Source organism: Heterodontus francisci, unplaced genomic scaffold (genome assembly GCF_036365525.1).
Source record: "Heterodontus francisci isolate sHetFra1 unplaced genomic scaffold, sHetFra1.hap1 HAP1_SCAFFOLD_58, whole genome shotgun sequence".
Taxonomy (NCBI): Eukaryota; Metazoa; Chordata; class Chondrichthyes; order Heterodontiformes; family Heterodontidae; genus Heterodontus; species Heterodontus francisci.
Genome location: NW_027142006.1, coordinates 9,833,753 through 9,856,252, shown reverse-complemented (window position 1 = coordinate 9,856,252; position 22,500 = coordinate 9,833,753). Strand labels below are relative to the sequence as shown.

The following is a 22,500-nucleotide window of genomic DNA, read 5'->3' as shown; positions in this document are numbered from 1 at the left end:
ATCTTAGTTTATTCAGTTTGCTTACCCACTGTTTTTTTTCAGGTTTGCACTTGCTGCTGTTCAATATTCAGTCCGTTAACACCTATTCTGTACTAATGCTTTGTCTTTCAACACACCATTAACATATTGTTTGCCTTTGCTCCATGACCTTTTGGTCAGCTATGTGGCCTTGTCCAACCTGCACCTTCTCCTTTGTTATCTCTTGCCCCACCCACACCTCACTTGCTTATAACCTGTGACATTTTTAATATTTGTCAGTTCCGAAGAAGGGTCAGTGACCCGAAACGTTAACTCTGCTTCGCTTTCCACAGATGCTGCCAGACCTGCTGAGTGGTTCCAGCATTTCTTGTTTTTATTCCAAAAAATATTTGTTTGCTGCAAAAAGTACATGGCAGGTAAAATGAAATGGAAGGGTTGTGAGGCAATTCACTCCTGTGCTGAAGGAAACTGATCTCCTTTGCAATCTTTGTATTTTTGACTTGGTGCTGTTTTTGAACTGTTTTGTAATGTATCTTTTTATAGTTTTTTGACGAATAAAGTATATTTTGGAAATTAAAAAAAAGTTCAGAGAAGGTTCACTGGATTTATTCCTGTGATGAAGGGGTTGTCTTTTGAGGAGGATTGAGCAGGTTGGATCTATACTGATTGGAGTTTAGAAACATGAGAGGTGATCGTATTGAGACATCTAAGATTCTGAAGGGTCTTGACAGGGTAGATGCTGAGAGGATGTTTCCCCTCGTGGTGGAATCTAGAACTTGGGGACACAGTTTCAGAATTACGGATTTTCCATTTAAGAAGGAAATGAGGATGTATTTCTTCACTCAGACAGTCATTCATCTTTGGATTTTTATCTACAAGGAAGTCAAGGGTTCTGGGGGGCAGGCAAGAAAGTGGGGTTGATGCCATGATCAGATCAGCCATGATCCTATTGAATGGCAGAGAAGGCTCGAGGGGCCAAATGGTCTACTCCTGCTACTATTTCTGTTCTTATGATCTCATTGCAGCTTGTTCCAAATAGAGACAAAAGAGTGGAATTCCAGAGGAGAGGTGAGAGTAATTACCCTTGAGTGAGTGTGGCATCAAGGATCCCTAGAAAAATTGAAATCAATGGGAATCAGGGGAAAACTGTCCACTTGTTGGAGTCCTACCTAGCACAAAGCAAGATGATTATGGTTGGTGGAGGCCGATCATCTCAGCCCAGGACATTGCCTCAGGAGTTTCTCAGGGTAGTGTCCTAGGCTCAACCATCCTCAGCTCTTTCATTAATGAGTTTTCCCTCAACTTAAGTCAGAAGTGGGAATGTTAGGTGATGATTCACAACTCCTCAGATACTGAAGCAGTCCATGTTTGCAAGCAGCGAGACCTGAACAACATTCAGGCTTGAGCTGATAAGTGACAAGCGACTTGATTGCCACAAAAGTGCCATGCAGTGAACATCTCCAATGAGAGAGAATCAAACCATCTACCTTTTAATACTCAGCAGCATTATCATCACTGAATCCCTCACCAGCAACATCTTGGGGGTTACCATTGATAATAAACTAAACTGGACCAGTCACATCTATGCTGCGGCTTTTAGCGTAGGTCAGAAATTGGGAATTCTGCAGCAAGTATCTCACCTCCTGACATGCCAAAGCCTGTCCATTGTCTGCAAGGCACAGGTCAGGAGTGTGATGGAATACTCTCCACTTTTCTGGATAGCTGCAGCTCCAACAACACATAAAAAGCTCAATACCACCCAGGACAAAGCAGTCCTCTTCATCGGTACCTCACTCACCACTTTAAACATTCACTCCCTCCACCACCAGAGCACAGTGGCAGCAGTGTGTACCACCTACAAGATGCACTGCAGTAACTCGCTAAGTAACGTTCGACAGCACCATCCAAACCCGTGATCACTACCACCTCGAAGGACAAGGGCAGCAGATGCATGGGAACACCACCACCTGCAGGTTCACCTCCAAGTCACTCACCATCATGACTTGGAACTATATCACCATTTCTTCACTGTTGCTGGGTCAAAATCCTGGAACTCTCTCCGCAATAGCACTGTGGGCGTTCCTACACCACATTGACTGCAGCAGTTCAAGAAGGCAGCTCCCCACCACATTCTCAAGGGCAATTAGGGATGGGCAATAAATGTCAGCCTTGCCAGCGATACTCACACCCAAGAATGAATAAAAAACAAATTATTCTCCACAGATTCCCTACAATCCGGGCTTGGACATTTACTTCAGGAGCACAGAGCTTTATATAACTACAACATGAGTTCCAATCTTCAGATTCCATTAGCCTTTCACATTATTTTCTCCCAGTCCACTAGCGTTTAGTGATTCAGCACTCGGGTCTCTGCTTCTCCAGTTTCTAACATCTCACCACTTATAAAAAACACTCTGATCTATCTTTCGTAGGTCCTAGATGACCCCTCATTTTAAACTCCATCTGCCAAAGCATTGCTCACTCACTTAATCTATCAAGAAGATTTGAAAATAAATTTCTTGCCAAAGGATAATGTTCTGCTTCTGCTCCCTCGCCATTTGCTTTTCCCGTTAGTCTTTCATTTGGTGTAAATCCAGAGAAAGTAAAGATGGAAGGAAGGAGGGAGGGAAAAATCTTCCTCCTTTTCGTGATCCCTGTTTGATCTTCATTCCAGTCCAATTTGGGTGTAGAATTCCGATTGTCTGTCTCAATTTAAATAAAGTATAAACAATTCTGGAATCACCAGCGAGATATTGACAAGAACATGTTTCCAGGCCAACTTTCCACAAAAGCTCCCCCACAACAATGTACTAGACACTTCATAAACTAATGACAAAATTGGGATCTGAACCCACACATGCAAAGCAAAATGCATTAGCACGCCACCGTCTTAACCTCTCGACCACCTTGTCAGCTGTTTGGACAGTACAGATCCTGGCTGTGCAGCCAGATGTGCAATGATGGAAATGCAGCTTCTGTAAGTAAATGCAATTTCCATCACATCAGGTCATGGCGTGTTGGGAATGGAGCGGTGTGAAATATTTCCAGACCATGTCCAACACGTTTCGACTTAATGTGAAAATCCACCATGGAAAGACTGGAACATACAATCATTTCATCACATCATGATTAACATCACTCAGACACCTGAACCATGAGGTCACTGACGAAGTCATGATGACCGAATTTCTCATGAAATGACAACTGAACTAACTGACTGGAAGAATTGCTTTAATTCCACATGATCAGAGAGGCACAGCCTCAGACCGACTTGGCAGATGAGTATTGATTGAATAATTTCTGTGTGAGGAATGTTCCAGCATCATAAACCAGGGGAACATGCTGACTGAGCTGTGTCTTCATCTCTTCTGGGCAGTCGGACAGTTCACCCTTCATTCTGCTCTGATTCACTTTCCCAAAGCGGATCTACAGATTCTCAAATCTGTGGACTGGGTTTTCTTATTTTGTTCCTTTTGATTTTTCTTGCTCCTGACTAAATAATATATTCTAAACCTCGGATCAACCCTCCCCTTTGCGTCGTGTTATAGTCTTGGTTAAAAAAGACACAAAACGGCACGAACAGTCTGAAACATACAACACGGTCACACTTTCCTTCAGTGAGATTAATGTTGAGCTGTTTTCCAGGTTCAATGCAACTGCAAACACATTGCTCTCAAAGAAATTGTAGGGGATTGAGTTGCCGTTGAAATATTAGCATTGAACATTTGTACAAGGAGGAACAGCCATTCCAAACTGACATCCTTCACAAAGGCAACCACTGAGCTGTTTTCTTGTGTGAATAAAATTCATAAGAAAAGTTAAAGTTCACAAGAAAACAGATGTAAACGATTGATAGCTAAACTTTTGAAGCAAGGATATGAATCCACGATTTTCTGATTATTGGACAAACACTCGAGCCAACGAAGCTACTGAGCCAGATCACAAATGCTGTGACAACTAAGGGAAGAGGAGGGCACTCTTTATTCTCATCCCACTTCTCCACAGGTCACAACATCTATTTCAACTTTTCCCACTGACTGAAACAGTCAATCATATACTCTATTTTTCCCAGAATAGAAGGCACTGACCAGATTTCTTTAATGAACAACAAAATGATTCATTTATTGCAGAACAAGTTTTAACTAGTCATGAAGTAAAGCATAAACACACAGGTGGAAATTTTAAAAGTTCCCTTTTCACCTTTACTTTTAAAGTCTTTTTTAAAAATCTTCGAGCCACATGCGCACACACACATACAGCGGTTAACAGAAAAAGATAAAAGGGATGTTTTTTTGAAATTTTTTAAAATTTTGTTACAAACACACAAAAAAAAACTCTTGGGCTGGTTACTTGCTCATTTTTGAAGAAAACATCAGATGAGATACGTTGCTCCAAAATTGGAATACAGTCTAACTTCTAAGTATACGTAGACAGGTCACTCGGGTATTTTAGAACAGTTCTTTTCAGAAGGCACTGAGAATTAATTTTAGCAGGCCTTCTTCAAAGACATGCGATAAGATGAATTAACACACTGGACTTCTCAGGATCTTTTAAAGATTTTCTGGAAAACAAGCTGGGTTGTGGTCTTCTCTCCTTCCTTGACACTTCTTCAGGCTAACTTTATCAGCTGCTCACTCCAGCAGGTAAAACACACTGACTCTACAACCAAAAGCTTGTGAGTTTTCTGCTGTCTTAGGTGTACGTTGCTGCTGCGAGCTTGTCCAATCAAGGGGCGCAAATGACTTCACTAACCACATCTCCCTGTTACCATGGTTTATGTTCTATTTTTAACTTGAATTATGTGAAAAACAGTAAACATAGTTGCCAAATTGGCTCTTTTGGTGCTCTCTTGAAAAAGAACTGGTCCTACATTTATTCAGTTTGATTATGACGTCTTCAAAAAATATTTTAACAGAAGAAACAGAATCACTTCCATCACATCATGTACTTTCCCTGAGCTACAGGTTACTGAAAGACTCTCTGGCTGTGTTTATTTTAGGTGATTTTGTACTCAGGTTCTTTTGGAATCCATGTGTTTGCAGATCTTTGTGAGTGAGAGATGTGGAGATATGCTTAAAAAATTTCCCTATAAATTATTCATATCTCAGTCTTTCCCCGAACTTTGTGCAAACACATTAATGAGGGAATCACACACATCAAGCCGTCAAACCTGTCTGCTGAACATTGAAAGGTGACAGTGTTTATAGTAACGGGGTTCCATTTATTCAGACACATCTTGATGATTCACACATGTAATGTATTTGTATATTATATTCATGACATTATGATGCAAATAAACACTTCCTTGCACTTGCCACGCTTCGTGAACATTTTCTCTGCTGATGCCCCCTGAATATATTAGAGAACATGGTGACGAGGTTGAGATAAAAGTCTGTAAATATAGGCAGCAAACAGCAGCAGGGACTGCAGTGAACAAGATTTACGTGACATATTTGTGCTTCTATTGGTGGGTGAAATAAGATACTAAACACACAAAATCCTACATTTGAGCTCGCGGAAGATTGCTCTGTCTATGGAGATAGCATCAAAGAATGCTCAGGAATTTTGTCCGATGCCAGTGATAGTAACACACTTCAGGGGAACTTAAAAAAAACTGGTAAAATCGGCTTTCACATAACAGATGAAAATTTGCACAGAGAAGTGTGAAGTGATACAATTTGGAAGGAAGTATGAGGAGAGGCCATATAAATGAAACATGACAATTCTAAAGTGGGTGCAGGAGCAGAGAGACAATGTACACCAATGTTAGAAGGATTGAAAAGGTAACTAATAGCAAACAGGACACTTGGATTTATTAATATAGGCATAGAGTAAAAGCATATAAGTTATGCTAAACCTTTACAAAATGCTGGGAATGAATGGCCTCTTCCTGTACCTCCACAGAAAGCTTCCATTCCAGGTTTACACACACTCATCAGGATCACTCTCCACAGATCCTGCCACTCCAGGCTCGGACACCAACTTCAGGATCACTCTCCACAGATCCCGCCATTCCAGGTTCGGACACCCACTTCAGGATCACTCTCCATACATCCCAGCACTATGGGCTCGGAGACCCTCTTCAGAGATCCTAAATCTCCAGACACGGACATCCTTTGAGGACCACTCTCCACAGATTCTTCCCTCCAGGCTCAGACACCCTCTTCAGAGACACACTCCATCCATCCCGCCGCTCCACGCACGGTTATCTCCCTCAGGATCAGATCAAAGAATGTTGCTTGTCACTGATCAGCTCAAGCCTGAATGTTGTTCAGGTCTTGCTGCTTGCAGGCACAGACTGCTTCAGTATCTGAGGAGTTGTGAATCATCAGCGAACATGCCCACTTCTGACTTATGTTGAAGAGAAAGCCATCAATGAAACAGCTGAGGATGGTTGGGCCCAGGGCACTGCCCTGAGAAACTAGGGATCCAGTCATGAAAGTTGGAGGACAATTAAATAACGAACCAGATGAGGAGGCTCCAAAAACTTCCCTATCCTCAATGTTGGTGGAGCCGAGCACGTCAGTGCAAAAGATGAAGCTGAAGCATTTGACACCATCTTCAGTCAGAAATTGCTCAGTGGATGATTCATCTCGGCCTCTTGAGGTCCCCAGCATCACAGCTTCCAGTTTTCAGCCAATTCGCTTCACTCCACATGATAGCAAGAAACAGCTGAAGGCACTCAGTACATCAAAGACTATGGGCCCTAAAAACATCCCGGCTCTAGTACTGAAGACTTGTGCTCCAGAAGTAGCTGCGCCCTCAGCCAAGCTGTTCCAGTAGAGCGACAACACAGGCATCTACTCAACAATGTGGAAAATTGCCCAGGTGTGCCCTGTCCGTAAAAAAGCAGGACAAATCCAATCTGACCAATTGCCGCCCCATCAGTCTACTATCAATCATCAACAAAGTGATGGAAGATGTCACCAACAGTGCTATCAAGCACCACACTCTTAACAATAATCTGCTCATCGATGCTCAGTTTAGGTTCTGCCAGGGTCTCTCAGCTCCAGGAAATAATTTGGCAGATAGAGTAGAATGTGGGAAAATGTGAGGTTATCCACTTTGGTAGGAAGAATAGAAAAGGAAAATATTATTTAAATTGTGAGAGATTACAGAATGCTGCGGTGTAGAAGGATCTGGGTGTCTTCGTACATGAATCACAAAAAGTTACCATGCAGGTACAGCAAATAATTAGGAAGGCAAATGGAATGTTACCCTTGATTGCAAGGGGAATGGAGTATAAAAGTAGAGAAGTGGTGCTACAAATGTACAGGGTGCTGGTGAAACCACACCGAGAGTACTGTGTACAGTTTTGGTTTCCTTATTTAAGGAGGGATATACTTGCATTGGAGGCAGTTCAGAGAAGGTTCACTAGATTTATTCCAGTGATGAAGGGGTTGTCTTATGAGGAAAGTTGAGCAGGTTGGACCGATACTCATTGGAGTTGAGAAAAATGAAAGGTGAACGTATTGCGACATATAAGATTCTGAGGGGACTTGGCAGGGTAGAAGCTGAGAGGAAGTTTCCCCTCGTGGTGGAATCTAGAACTAGGTGACACAGTTTCAGATTTCGGGGTTTTTCATTTAAGAAGTAATTTCTTCTCTCAGAGCGTCATTAATCTTTGGAATTCTCTACCGCAGAGAGCAGTGGAGGCTGGGTCATTGAATGTCTTCAAGATTTTTATCTACAAGAGAGCCAAGGGTTATGTGGGCAGGCAGGAAAGTGGGGTTGAGGTCATGATCAGGTCAGCCATGATCCTATTGAATGGCGGAGCAAGCTCGAGGGGCCAAATGGCCTACTCCTGCTACTCGTTGTTCTGATCTTTTGTTGTTATGATCTCATTGCAGCTTGGTCCAAACAGAGATGAAAGAGTGGAATTCCAGAGGAGAGGGGAGAGTGATTGCCCTTGAGTGAGTGTGGCATCAAGGATCCCTAGCAAAATTGAAGTCAATGGGAATCAGGGGGAAAACTCTCCACTTGCTGGAGTTGTACCTCACACAAAACAAGATGGTTGTGGTTCGTGGAGGCCAATCATCTCAGCCCAAGACATTGCTTCAGTAGTTTCTCAGGGTAGTGTCGTAGACCCAAACATCCTCAGCTATTTCATTGACGACTTTCCCTTCAAAATAAGTCAGAAGTGGGAATGTTAGGTGATGATTCACAACTCCTCAGTTGAAGCAGTCTGTGCCTACAAGCAGCAAGACCTGAACAATATTCAGGCTTGAGCTGATAAGTGACAAGCAACCTTCTGGCCACACAAGTGCCAAGCAGTGAACATCTCCAATGAGAGAGAGAAAAAAATCTACCTTTTGATATTCAGAGCATTATCATCGCTGAATCCCCCACCATCAATATGTTGGGGGTTACCATTGACCAGAAACTAAACGGGACCAGTCAGATCTATGCTGCAGCTATAAGCGCAGGTCAGAGATTAGGAATTCTGCAGCAAGTGGGAAAGATTAGGAATTCTGGGGGCGTCACAGTGGCGCAGTGGTTAGCACCGCAGCCTCACAGCTCCAGCAACCCGGGTTCAATACTGGGTACTGTCTGTGTGGAGTTTGCAAGTTCTCCCTGTGTCTGTGTGGGTTTTCTCCGGGTGCTCCGGTTTCCTCCCACAAGCCAAAAGACTTGCAGGTTGGTAGGTAAATTGGCCATTATAAATTGTCCGATAGTATAGGTAGGTGCTAGGGAAATATAGGGACAGGTGGGGATGTGGTAGGAATATGGGATTAGTGTAGGATTAATATAAATGGGTGGTTGATGGTCGGCACAGACTCGGTGGTCCGAAGGGCCTGTTTCAGTGCTGTATCTCTAAACTAAACTAAGTATCTCACCTCCTGATACACCAAAACCTGTCCACCATCTACAAGGCACAAGTCAGGAGTGTGATGGAATACATCCCAGTCAACAACACTCAAGAAGCTCAATACCATCCAGGACAAAGCAGCCCACTGAATCGCCACCTAACCCACCACCTTAAACATTCACTCTCTCCACCACCAGTACACAGAGTCTGCAGTGTGTACCATCTCGATATGCACTGCAGGAACTCGCCATGTAACCTTCAACAGCACCTTTCAAACCCGTGACCTCTACCACCTCGAAGGACAAGGGCAGCAGGTGCATGGGAACTCGCCATCTGCAGGTTCCCCTCCAAGTCACTCACCATCCTGACTTGGAACTATATCGCCATTTCTTCACTGTTGTTGGGTCACAATCCTGGAACTCCCTCCCCAACGGCGGTGTGGGTGTTCCTGCTCCACATGGACTGCAGCAGTTCAAGAAGGCAGCTCACCAATACATTCTCAAGGGCAATTAGGGATGGGTAATAAATGCTCACCTTATCAGCGATACTCACATTCAAGAATGAATAAAAAACAAATCACTCTCCACAGATTCCCCACAATCTGGGCTTGGACATTCGCTTCAGGAGCACAGAGCTTTATATAACTGCAACATGAGTTCCAAACTTCATATTCCGTTCGCTTTTCACATTATTTTCTCCCAGTCCACTAGCTTTTAGTAATTCTGTATTCGGGTCTCGGCTCCTCCACAGTTTCTAACATCTCACCTCTTACAAAAAACACTCTGATCTATCTTTCTTCAGTATTACATGACCCCACATTTTAAACTCCATGTGTCAAAGCATTGCTCACTCACTTAATCTATCAAGAAGATTTGAAAATAAATTTCTTGCCAAAGGATAATATTCTGCTTCTGCTCCCTCGCCGTTTGCTTTTCCCATTAGTCTTTCACTTGGTGTAAATCCAGAGAATATAAAGATGGAAGGAAGGGTGGGAGGGAAAATCTTGCTCCGTTTTGTGATCCCAATTTGATCTTCATTCCAGTCCAATTTGGGTGAAGAATCCCAATTGTCTGTCTCAATTTTAATAATATATAAACAATTCTGGAAACACCGTCTGGAAATTGACAAGAACAGGTTTCCAGGCTGACTTTATGCAAAAAGTCCCCCATTAGAAATAAAGGAACGACACAGCTCACAAACTAACAACAAGGATGGGTTTCGAACCCATACATGAAGAACACAACGCATTAGCAGTCCATCACCTTAACCTTGCAGCCACCTTGTCAGATGCACAACACGGCTGTCACCTTCAGCACAGCTCCTGGCTGTGCAGCCAGCTGCAGTGACCCAATGATTCAGGCATCTGAGTGATGTTAATCATGATGTGATCAAATGATTGCATGTTCCACTCTTTCCGTGGTGGGTTTTCACACTGAGTGGAAACGTGTTGGACATGGTCTGGAAATGTTTCACACCGCTCCATTCCCTGTTTCATTTACTTACAGAAGGTATATTTCCATCATTATACAACCCATAAGATGAACTTTTTTCAAAAGACTTCAGTGTATTTAACTCTGTGTCCAACACTGTGAGGCAGCTTTCTGTGTTTATAAAGAGTGCAATTTAATGACTGGTCTCTTGGATCTTGGATCAAACAGGGTGACAGATAGAGGTCTGTGTGCAGAGGGTTTGGAGGTGAGCTCTGATTCCTAACCCTTTCTGGATTGTGAGGAATAAAGAATGAATGAGAGAGAGAGAATGTGGGAGAAGGGATGATGGAAGAATTTGTTTGTGAACCTGATTAAAAGTGGCTCAAACGCAAGATAATATTCAGATATCAAGAGCAGAACATTAACATAATCTGAGTTCCGCGATCTGTTCGGGTCCCATTCCCCTGAAGTGAGGAATGAACGGGTGGGAAATTCCACCTGGAGTTATATTTGTCTCCAATGAAGATGAGTTCACAGTGAGGCTGGAATAGCTCAGTTGGGAGAACACTGGATTGAAGAACCAGGATACAATCGCTGGTTTCATCAGTTTTAATTTGGTGTCTCCATCAGTTTAAGTAGAGAGAATCAGAGGGGAGATTTTCCACTCTTGGCCCCATGGGCTGAATTTTAAACTAACGGTGCGGCTCTCGGCAGAGGCACCGGAAGCGGGTGTCGTCACCACACGAGTGAAATGTGGCCGACTGACTCCGATCACGGAGCAGCCGACCAATTAATGAAGGGGAGGCGTGGGGCCCATGTAAACAAGGACCTGAGGCAGGGAACAAGGCACCGATGGCACCGACATTTGACACAACGGCAGGTGCTGACACCATATTTAAAGGGCTGCCAACCCTGCATTCACTGCTGCCTGGTTTAAAGGAGTGTCTTCCTGAGAGCCCTCTGATGCTCCAGGACCCGTTCTGCTGCCTCTGCTGCCCCAGGACCCGTTCTGCTGCCTCTGCTGCCCCAGGATCCGTTCTCCTGTCTCTGCTGCCCCAGGACCCGTTCTGCTGTCACTGCTGCCCCAGAACTCGTTCTGCTGCCTCTGCTGTCCCAGGACACGTTCTGCTGCCTCTGATGCCCCAGGACCCATTCTGCTGCCTCTGATGCCCCAGGACCCGTTCTGCTGCCTCTGCTGCCTGCTGAGTAAGGAGCTGAATGCGAGCCTGCAGTGACCATGGTCCCACGGTTTAGCGATGCCTCCCTGCAGGTTCTCCTCCAGGTGGCAAGAAAAAGGTGGAAGATCCTCTTCCCCAGGGATGGGAGGTGGAGACCTGCCCACCTGACCAAGCAAAGCTGGCTGAAGATAGTCGGTGAGGTCAGCAGACGTGGGGTCACCCCCAGAACATGGATCCAGTACAGGAAGTGGGTCAATGACCGGATCCAGGCTGCTCAGGCGAAAACTCAAAACACTTTGGACCCTTTGGACATTGCATGTGGCAGAGTGAGAGGGAGTGTTTGGTGGAAAGGGAGTGACCACCCAGTCATGTGTATTGGGGAAGGGCAGCAGGACATGCTGCCTGAGGCTTGGCTGCATCTCGGTGAGAGGTGCACGTCAGTCATTGTATAAACTCACACAGTCCCTCGAGAGGGGCCACATGCAGGAGGAATACGTGTGTCCCCATCATGGACTGCTGGACTATCACCATCAGAGATGTTGTGCTTGTCCCCGCTGGGAGACTAACTTTGTTCATCATTGTGTCTGCAGGAGAAGACATCCCACAATTGGAAAGAGCGTGTCAAGACCGGCGGTGGATGCCTTATCTCCATGTCCTCATCCCGATGGAAGAGGAGGCCATGGAACAGGCAGGGCAGCAAAGCAGCTGCTCCATAGCTGATGGAGAGACAGGGACACCGACCCAAGAGAGTGAGTGAACATCTCCTGGGGCACAAGGGAGCATCTGCTGCAAAGGAGCCACACTGCTCATCTGTTCACCATGCATCAATGGAGCTGCACGTTGGGGGTGGTTGGAATGTCATGATGGGAAGACCCTAACCCTTCAATGTCCTTGTTTTCTCATGAAGGCCCGGATGAACGACAAAAGCAAAGAGCTGGAGAGACTGGGGGACAGCCGGACATGTCTGAGGAGGAGGAGGGAGCCTCAGAGGGTGCACTATCACCTCATTCCCCTGCGCCCTTCACCAGCACAGAAACTCTCACGTTGGTGGGTATCCGTTCGCGGTTAGATTCTGGCATACAAACTGGTGAGCACATCACAGACAGGCCCGGGCAGCTGGCGGAGGCTGTGACAGCCGAGGCCACTGGGAGTTGGTGGTTTGTGGGAGGCCAGGCCCATGCTGTGCCCTAGGCTGATGACGTGCCTCTTGTGTCACCAGCAACACGGGAAATGCTGCAGCTGCAGTGAGAGTTCAGGCAACATCTGGCAGAGTTGCCAGAGGCTATGTGTACTCAAGCACGGACGATGGAGGAGTCCATCCAGGCCTTGGGTGCTGCACTGTCTCTGATAGGGGTATGTCTGGCTTCCTCCATTGAGAGATTGGTGACTCTCATGGAGAACCAAATCCAGCCGACCAATCAGTGGCTGCCGGAGATGTGCACAGACCTGCACTCCATCACTTGGTCCAGGAGCTCCATCCAGTGGTGACAAGGTGAGAGGGGGGACGAGGCACCTGAACTCTCCACTTGGTCCACGTCCCTCTCAGGTCAGCAGGGAGGTACAAGTGTGTCTTATAAGGGGGAGGAGCAGCTGGCTGCTACATCTGGGGGCCCCTCTCAGGGTGCTCCTGGTGTGGACGGTAATTCCAAAGTCCCTCTGCCAGTGACACCAGTGATGCCAGCACCTCCATCATCCTCGATGACAGACGGGGTCCCTGTACCTGTGCAGGAGGCCCTCAGTGTGCCAGGGCCCTCCAGGACTCAGGCAGCAGAGGATGGCCGCCAATGTCATCCCAAGCCATGGAGCAGCAAGGTCAGCAGCCTGTCTCCACCTCAGCTGACAGAGCAGGGGGAGTAGCAGGTAGGAACACCCGGAAGAGATTTAAGAAGAGCACCTAGATTCACTGAGGGGTTCACGGGTGAATGTACATTCCAGATGGATAGGGTTGTGTTTGGTGTCACACAGAATAAAGAAATGATGTTCTCTCACTATGTCTCCTTCCTATTGTTGATGCCCTTTGGGACTTCATTTCAACCCTTCCTCCCAAGGGGCTGGAAGTGAGGGACCAAGCCCTGAGTTCACAAAGCTTCGGCCTTGTCACTTTGCGATGTGTACCTGGGCGCTGTAGTGTAGAAGGAAGGAGGTGACAACAGGGCTGTTTAAAGCTAAGACTTTATTGCTGTGGTTCCAGAAGGTGGTGAGGCTCAAAGGAAACTTGAATGTATAAGGGTGTCTCGTGTCTCCCTTGTGTGTATCTCATGGAGGCTTTCCTGCTGTGCCTGAGGTCCTTCATCTGGCACTGCTTGGGCAGCATCCTCCTCCACATCCTCATCGTCAGAGGAGACATCACATTCCATGATATCCACACGAGTCAACACCTCACCCCTCTGTCATGCCAGATTGTGCAGAGCACAGCAAGCCACCATGATACGGGAGACTCTCGCTGGGACATACTGAAGGGCTCCACAGGAACAATCTAAGTGCCTGAATCTCATCTTCCGGAGACCAATGGCCTCTTTGATGGTCGCTCGGGTTGACCCGCAGCAGGTGTTGTACCTCTCCTCTGAATCGTTGTGTGGGTTCCTCACAGGCGTCAGTACTCATGTTCTCACTGGGTTGCCCTTGTCTCCAAGGATCCATCTCAGAAAGCGCATGGGGCCACGGAAAGGTTCTGGCACCTGGGAGTGCCTTGGTATGCAGGCTTTGTGGCTGCTTCCCGGGATTTGTGCACACACCTGTAGGATCCATTTGTGATGGTCACAGACCAGTTACACACTGAGCAAGTGGAAGCCCTTCCTGTTGAAGGCTGCTGGCTGGTCTGCAGGAGCCTTGATGGTCACATGGGTGCAGTCGATGACACCCTACATCTGGGGGAATCCAGCGATGGCCCCGAATCCGATAGCCCTCTCAGCGTGACTGTTTGGATCGATGTGCACATAGTCACCGGCCCTCCTGAACAGGACATTGGTGACCTCGTTGATGCACTGATTCACCACAGACTGTGAGATTCCACACATATCGCCAGTGGATCCCCGCAATGCTCTGCTGGTGGAGAAGTTCAGTGGCACGGTGACCTTCAGTGACGCTGGCATCAGGTGCCCACCAAGTCCCATGGGGCACAGCTGCATCATGGCAGAGAGATCAGTGACAACCTCCGTGGAGAGGCGCAGTCTGGGGAGACACTGTCACTCGGACATCTGCAGGTAGTTGAACCTCGGCTGACGTGTTCCTCTGTCTCCTTCTCCAGCCTCCTGTTCGAGGCTGGCCCTCCTGTGGGCCCCCAAGCTGCTGTGGTGTCCCTGCTGGTGCCTGCACCTCCCTCCCTCCCTCTCTACTCCTCCTCCTCTTCAATGGGAGCCTCGAATCCAGGGTGAATGAGGCCCATGACAGGTTGCCCCTCCCTGAATGCAAGGCCTTCACAGTAAACAACACCCAGCCACATTTACCTCATTTGTCACCCTCAATGAGGTGGCACTGCCCCAATAACACCCTGGTGTGGCTCACCCTGCAGAGCTGGCACATTGGCCCCCACTCCTGACAGTGTTTCCCGATGCCCTTTCCCCCTCCACCCTTGCTGCCAAGTTACGCTGCCTCACCCGACAGCTTCCCAGTGAAGCCAACACTCAGCTCCCACCTCACAGTCACCTCCTTTAACCAGGCGAGGCTCTGAAGCCCCAGGGTTCCCGTGTGCTATGAATTCAATTGGACCCAGTGAATAAAATTGCTGACAATTGGACTCATAAATACTTTAAATGCCTTCTTGCCGTGTGGATGTGCGAAGTCTGCCCTCCATGTCAGCCGCCGACAGAAATATCCGGTCCGACGTATTCCATCCCTATTTTATACACCCCCCTCCCCCTCCCCAGCCTCCATTCCCATCTCCAACGGTCCCTTAAAATTCTGGCCCATGTCTCTAAGACTAAAGGGAGTGAAACTACAGCTGCTCCTTAGACTGAACAGGGAGAGCTGCTCTCTCTGTGTTGAAAGTGAATGAATCTGCTCTTTACCTTGGCTCACTGAAACGTTCACTGTGTGGAAATGTCTGTTTGAAAATGTTTTCCTGTTATATTAATGGAGCAGAGGAGCAGAAGTGAGGTACTGTTCAACAGAGAGGTTTGGAAGTGGGTGAAGGGGTGGAGTGACGGTGGGAGTGAGAGGCGCAGTGAGTTGGCCATTCTCAATAGAGTGTCAGGAATGAAGGTCAGAGGAACAGACCAGGCAGGAAACACAGAAAGAGCGAGGAGAAGCTGGTGTGAAAAACAGAGATTAAACAACAGGCTTGTTCAGTCAGTTCCGAAGAAGGGTCACTGACCCGAAACGTTAAATCTGCTTCTCTTTCCACAGATGCTGCCAGGCCTGCTGAGTGAATCCAGCATTTCTTGTTTTTGTTTCAGTTGGTTTGGGTCTGGTGTTTAGAATACCCGGAATCTGGGTTCACTTCACTTCCAACTCAGCAATTGTACCAACATTATGTTCATAAAACCATAGAATGATACACAAAGAAGGAGACCATTTGGTCCATTGTGTCAATGCTGTTTCTTTGGTTGTGTTATCCAATTAGTTCTGATGCTCAGCTTTTTCCTGTAATCTGTACATTTTCCTTCCAGTATTTATCCCTATTGCTTTTCAAAGTTACTACTGAATCTGCTTTCAAGTCCTGATCAGACAGTGCATTCCAAATCACAACACATCACCGTATAAATCCCGACCTCATTTCGCCTCTGGTCCTTTTCTCAATCACCTGATAAATACATCCTCTGGTTACTGACCCTTTTGCCACTGGAAACAATTTCTCCTTATTTAACTTATTGAAAACCTTCTTGATGATGTCACATACTAGACTGCCAGTAAAACTGAAGCCCATGTAATAAAAGGGACAATGACAGCATGGATATGAAATTAGCAGACTGATAGGAACATAGGAGCAGGAGTGGGCCATTCAGCCCGTCGAGCCAACCCCGCCATTCAATATGATGATGACTGATCATCCACTTCAATGCCTTTTTCCCACACTATGCCCATATCCCCTATGTCATTTGCATTTAGAAATCTGTCAATCTCTGCTTTAAACTACTCAATGACTGAGCTTCCACAGCCCTCTGGGGTAGAGAATTCCAAAGATTCACAAACCTCTGAGTAAAGAAATTTCTCCTCGTCTCTGTCCTAAGTGGCTTTCCCCTTATGTTGAAATTGTGTCCCCTGGTTCTAGATTCCTCAAATGGAGGAAATAGCTTCATCTACCTGTCTATCCCTTTAAATATATGGTAAGTTTCAATGAGATCACCTCTCATTCTTCGAAACTCTAGAGAATACAGTCCCAGTTTCCCCAAAATCTCTTCATAGGACAGTCCTGCCACCCCGGGAACAAGTCTGGTGAACCTTCGTTGTACTCCCTCTATGGCAATGATATCCTTCCTAAGGTAAGGGGACCAAAACTGCACACAGTATTCCAAAGTGCAGTCCAACCAAGGTTATATACAATTGAAGCAAGACTTCACTACTCCTGTACTCAAATCCTCTTGTGATAGAGTCTAACATGTCATTCGCCTTCCTAATTCCTTGCTGCACCTGCATGTTAGCTTTCAGTCACTTACTGACAAGGACACCCAGGCCCCTTTGTCCATCTACACGTTCTAATCTCTTACCATTTAAGAAATGATCTGCACATCTGTTTCTCCTACCAAAGTGGACAACCTCACATCTTTGCACATTATATTCCATGTGCCACTTTCTTGTCCACTCACTAAGTCTGTCCAAATCCCCTTGAAGCCGCTTTGCATCTTCCTCACAACACACATTCCCACCTAGTTTTGTGTCATCTGCGAACTTGGAAATAGTACATTTGGTCCCCACATCCGAATCATTGATATATATTGTGAACAGCTGGGTCACAGTGTGGTGGTGAACAGTTGTATTTCTGTCTGGAGGAAGGTTTACAGTGGGTTCCCCATGGTTCTTCATAACTTCAGTTATGTGCAGACACTGGAAAAGCTGGGGTTGTTCTCCTTGGAGCAGAGCAAGTTCAGAACAACTTTGACAGAGTTAGAATCAATGAATCAAATGGTTACAGTACAGAAGGAGACCATTCAGTCCATCATGTCCATGACAGCTCTTTGCAAGAGCAAATCAGCTAATTCCACTCCTCTGCCCTTTCATTGCAACCCTGCAAATTTTCTCTATTCAGGTGTTTATCCAATTCCCTTTTGAAAACCACGATTGAATCTGCCTCCAGCACTCTCAGGCAGTGTAATCCAGATCTGAACCACTCGCTCTGTCCCACACCCCTGGTACCATTGCAGAAAATCTCTTCTGTTCATTTCATCCCTCATAAATAATTGAAATGAAATGTTTATTAGGAAATGCACAACATAAAAAGGAGAGAGAAATAAATGCTGAGCAAAATAGAAGTCAATGTTTGGAAGGTAAAAAGAGCAAAAGATGTAACTTTTATTCTGGATGAGTGAGAGGAATATATCACACTTTGGGGATTTTGTAAGAGGATTTATTGATAAACCTGGGATTTGAGAGGAAGCTGGTTCATGGTTTACAGAACAAATTCAGCCCCTGGGATGGAGCCAACAGCTGCACTGTCCAATAGCAGACAGGACGGGGACACTGTCACAGGCCTAGTGAGCTCAGTCGATGAAAGCATGAAACTCTGAATCTCAAGTTTTTGAGTTTGAGCCCCACGGTGGGTGTTTTTTATTTCCTTTTTAGGCTGATTTTACAGGCATTCTCCAGCTCTGAATTCCTCGGCAGAGAGTTCAAGGAGTGTTTGAAATGAGATTCAACAGCAGTATGAGAAAGTCTCTCCTTGATTCAGGACTCTTACCTCTCTGCAGCAACTCGCTGCTGAAGATTGAACTTTATCTCATTTCATTCTCAGCTGAGGGTCAGTGTGGATCACTGGGACTTCTGGCTGTCTCCCACTTCACAATCCATCAGTGCTGAGAAAGCAATGGGGAATATTACTCACATGTTACAATGTTTTATAAATACTTGAATGTATTTCACACTGTGTCTAACAGTGTGAATCTCCCCTGGTATATCAGCTCACCAATACTTCAACAGAACATTCACATAATGTGAGCTCTGAGATCTGTTCAGATCCCATTCCCAAGACCTGGAATGTGGGATTGGGCTGGATCGCTCTTTTTCACGCTGGCACAGACACGATTGCTAAATGGTCTCATTCTGTGCCATAAATTTTCTCCATTTTCTATGTTCTATGAAGTGAGGTGTGATTGGGAGGGGCAATTCCACCAGGGTTATATTTTCTACCAAAACAATGACACAAGGGATACTTCACTTTTTTATTCATTCATTCATGCGATGTGGGCGTTGCTGGCCAGGCCAGCATTTACTGCCCATCTTTAATTGCCCTTGAGAAGGTGGTGGGGTGGGCTGCCTTCTTGAACCACCCTTGAGTGAGTGTGGTATCAAGGATCCCTAGCAAAATTGAAGTCACTGGGAATCAGGGGGAAAACTCTCCACTTGCTGGAGTCGAAACTCGCACAAAACAAGATGGTTGTGGTTCGTGGAGGCCAATCATCTCAGCCCAGGACATTGCCTCAGGGGTTTCTCAGGGTAGTGTCCTAGACCCAAACATCCCAGCTGTTTCATTGACGACTTTCTCTTCAACATAAGTCAGAAGTGGGAATGTTAGATGATGACTCACAACTCTTCAGATACTGAAGCAGTCTGTGCCTGCAAGCAGCAAGACCTGAACAACATTCAGGCTTGAGCTGATAAGTGGCAAGCAACCTTCTGGCCACACAAGTGCCAAGCAGTGAACATCTCCAATGAGAGAGAAAAAAAATCTACCTTTTGATATTCAGAAGCATTATCATCGTTAAATCCCCCACCATCAATATCTTGACCAGAAACGTAACTGGACCAGTCACATCTATGCTGTGGCTATAAGCGCAGGTCAGAGATTACGAATGCTGCAGCAAGTATCTCACCTCCTGACACCCCAAATCCTGTCCACCATCTACAAGGCACAAGTCAGGAGTGTGATGGAATACATCCCACTCAACAACGCTCAAGAAGCTCAACACCATCCAGGACAAAGCAGCGCACTTGATCGGCACCTAACCCGCCACCTTAAACATTCAATCTCTCCACAACCAGTACACAGTGGCTGCAGTGTGTACCATCTCCATATGCACTGCAGCAACTCGCCAAGTATCCTTCAACAGCACCTTCCAAACTCGTGACCACTACCACCTCGAAGGACAAGGGCAGCAGATGCATGGGAACTCACTACCTGCAGGTTCCCCTCCAAGTCACTCACCATCCTGACTTGGAACGGTATCGCCATTTATTCACTGTTGTTGGGTCACAATCCTGGAACTCCCTCCCCAACGGCAGTGTGGGTGTTCCTGCACCATATGGACTGCATCAGTTCAAGAAGGCAGCTCTCCACCACCTTCTCAACGGTAATAGGAATGGGTAATAAATGTTCGCCTTATCAGCGATACTCACACCCAAGAATGAATAAAAACCAAATCACTCTCCACAGATTCCCCACAATCTGGGCTTGGACATTTACTTCAGGAGCACAGAGCTTTATATCACTGCAACATGAGTTCCAATCTTCATATTCTGTTCACTTTTCACATTATTTTCTACCAGTCCACGAGCTTTTATTAATTCAGTATTCGGGTCTCTGCTCCTCAACCGTTTCTAACATCTCACCTCTTCCAAAAAAACACTCTGATCTATCGTCGGTAGTCGATGACCCCTCATTTTAAACTCCATCTGCCAAAGCATTGCTCACTCACTTAATCTATCAAGAAGATTTGAAAATAAATTTCTTGCCAAAGGATAATTTTCTGCATCTGCTCCCTCGCCATTTGCTTTTCCCATTTGTCTTTCACTTGGTGCAAATCCAGAGAAAGGAATGATGGAAGGAAGGAGGGGAGGAAAAATCCTGCTCCGTTTCGTGATCCCTATTTGATCTTCATTCCAGTGCAGTTTGGGTGAAGAATTCCAATTGTCTGTCTCAATTTTAATAAAGTATAACAAATTCTGGAATCACTGTCTGGACATTGACAAGAACAGGTTTCGAGGCTGACTTTACACATCAGCTCACCCAACATAAATAATACATGAAACAGCTCATAAACTAGCGACAAGAATGGGATTCGAACCCACGTGTGCAAAGCACAATGGATTAGCAGTCCATCTCTTTAACCTCTCGGCCACCTTGTCAGTTGCAGACACATAGCTGTCACCTTCAGCACAGCTTCTGGCTGTGCAGCCAGCTGTGCAATGATGGAAATATATCTTCTGAAAGTCAATGAAGTTGGGAATGGAGCAGTGTGAAACATTTCCAGACCATGTCCAACACGTTTCTACTCAGTGTGAAAACCCACCACGGAAAGACTGGAACATACAATCATTTCATCACATCATGATTAACATCACTCAGACACCTGAACCATTAGGTCACTGATGAAGTCATGATGACCGAATTTCTCATGAAATGAAAACTGAACTAACTGACTGGAAGAATTGCTTTAACCCCACATGATCAGCGAGGCACAGCATCAGGCCGACTTGTCGGGTGGTGTAAACAGATATCACTGCTTCTGATCTTCACCAGAACAGAGAGTGAGATGTAACATTGATCATCAAACAGACTGTGAGAGAATACAACAGAATAAAACACATGGAGAGACACTGTGGAATAACAAATATATTTGATTGGAATGTTGAAATGTTGATTGGAATGGATAAAACACCAGAAACAGCAGATTAAATTGGGATTCTCATCATTATATTGATCTGGGACAGAAAAGAGAAACTGATGGAAAGAAGAGAAGAAGGAAGAAAAGAAAGGATGGAACTGTTCAATCTTTTCAGTTTTTTCACTCGCCCATCAAAGCTGATAAAAAAAGTTGCAAATAACAGAGAATTTCACCAAAAAGGGAGATTAAATGTTGCTGAAACCTTGGATCGAAGGATGCCCCAAAAGATCACCTGTTTAACTGTCTCCTCACTGGGGGATTTCAATCAGTGAGCAATATTATTCTCTACTTTTTTTGTTAATTGGTCCCAGAACTGTCACTTGGAATTAATATCTGTGTTCCGACTCCTGAATAATAAAATTGTGAGTTTCTCGATATTTTCTGGACACAGTTCCTGCTGAAAGAACTGATAACTCTTTACTAATTTGCACAATACTATATGCACACTCATCAAGCCTGCTAAGCTAGCATCCTTGGTGCTGCTCTCTCTTCTCCCAAACTTCATCTCATGTGACTGTTCCATCATCACTCTGACAGTGGGAGAGGTTGATCCCACTATCTTCAGCATTAACCCTTTACATCCTTATACCACACTGTCTGTCCAAAAAAAATGGGTGGAGGGAACTTCCTTCATTTATCAAAACACCAACAGCAGCACAGTGGCGCAATGGTTAGCACCGCAGCCTCACAGCTCCAGCGACCAGGATTCAGTTCTGGGTACTGCCTGTGTGGAGTTTGCAAGTTCTCCCTATGTCTGTGTGGGTTTCCGCCGGGTGCTCTGGTTTCCTCCCACCTCCAAAAGACTTGCAGGTTGATAGGTACATTGGCCATTGTAAATTGTCCCTAGTGTAGGTCCGTGGTAGGAGAATGGTGCCGATGTGGTAGAGAATATGGGATTAATGTAGGATTAGTATAAATGGGTGGTTGCTGGCTGGCACAGACTCGGTGGGCCGAAGGGGCTATATCTCTAAATAAGAAAAGTAAAATAAAAGCTACCAGTCGTAAATCAACTCAAACCCATTAGAGAGATAGAGGGAGACTGTCAGAGAACTTCCTGCATCCAGTCCTGACCCTGTCACACTCAGCAGCTTCTCACCCAGACCCCACTCTCATCAACACTGAACATTGTTACCGAGACCCTTCAAATACTGTTTAGAAAAGGTAGAAAAATTCAAACTTCATCACAGCTAGATTGAATAGAACAAAGTTTAATATCTTCTCGTCGTCACTCGGTAACCACATGAGACAGTCCTTAAATCAGTAGCATAAATTATCAGCTGGAAGAATGTTTGTCATTGGGTTGAATCATTTCTGTGTGAGGAATGTTCCAGCATCATAAACCAGGGGAA

General features: G+C 45.6%; 1 non-coding gene across 1 annotated transcript; it reads right to left on the bottom strand.

The window, feature by feature from the left end:
• Positions 1-20,530: 20,530 nt before the first annotated feature.
• Positions 20,531-20,612, bottom strand: trnas-gcu (transfer RNA serine (anticodon GCU)). The gene has a single exon. It is a non-coding gene; the product is annotated as a tRNA-Ser (tRNA).
• Positions 20,613-22,500: the final 1,888 nt, after the last annotated feature.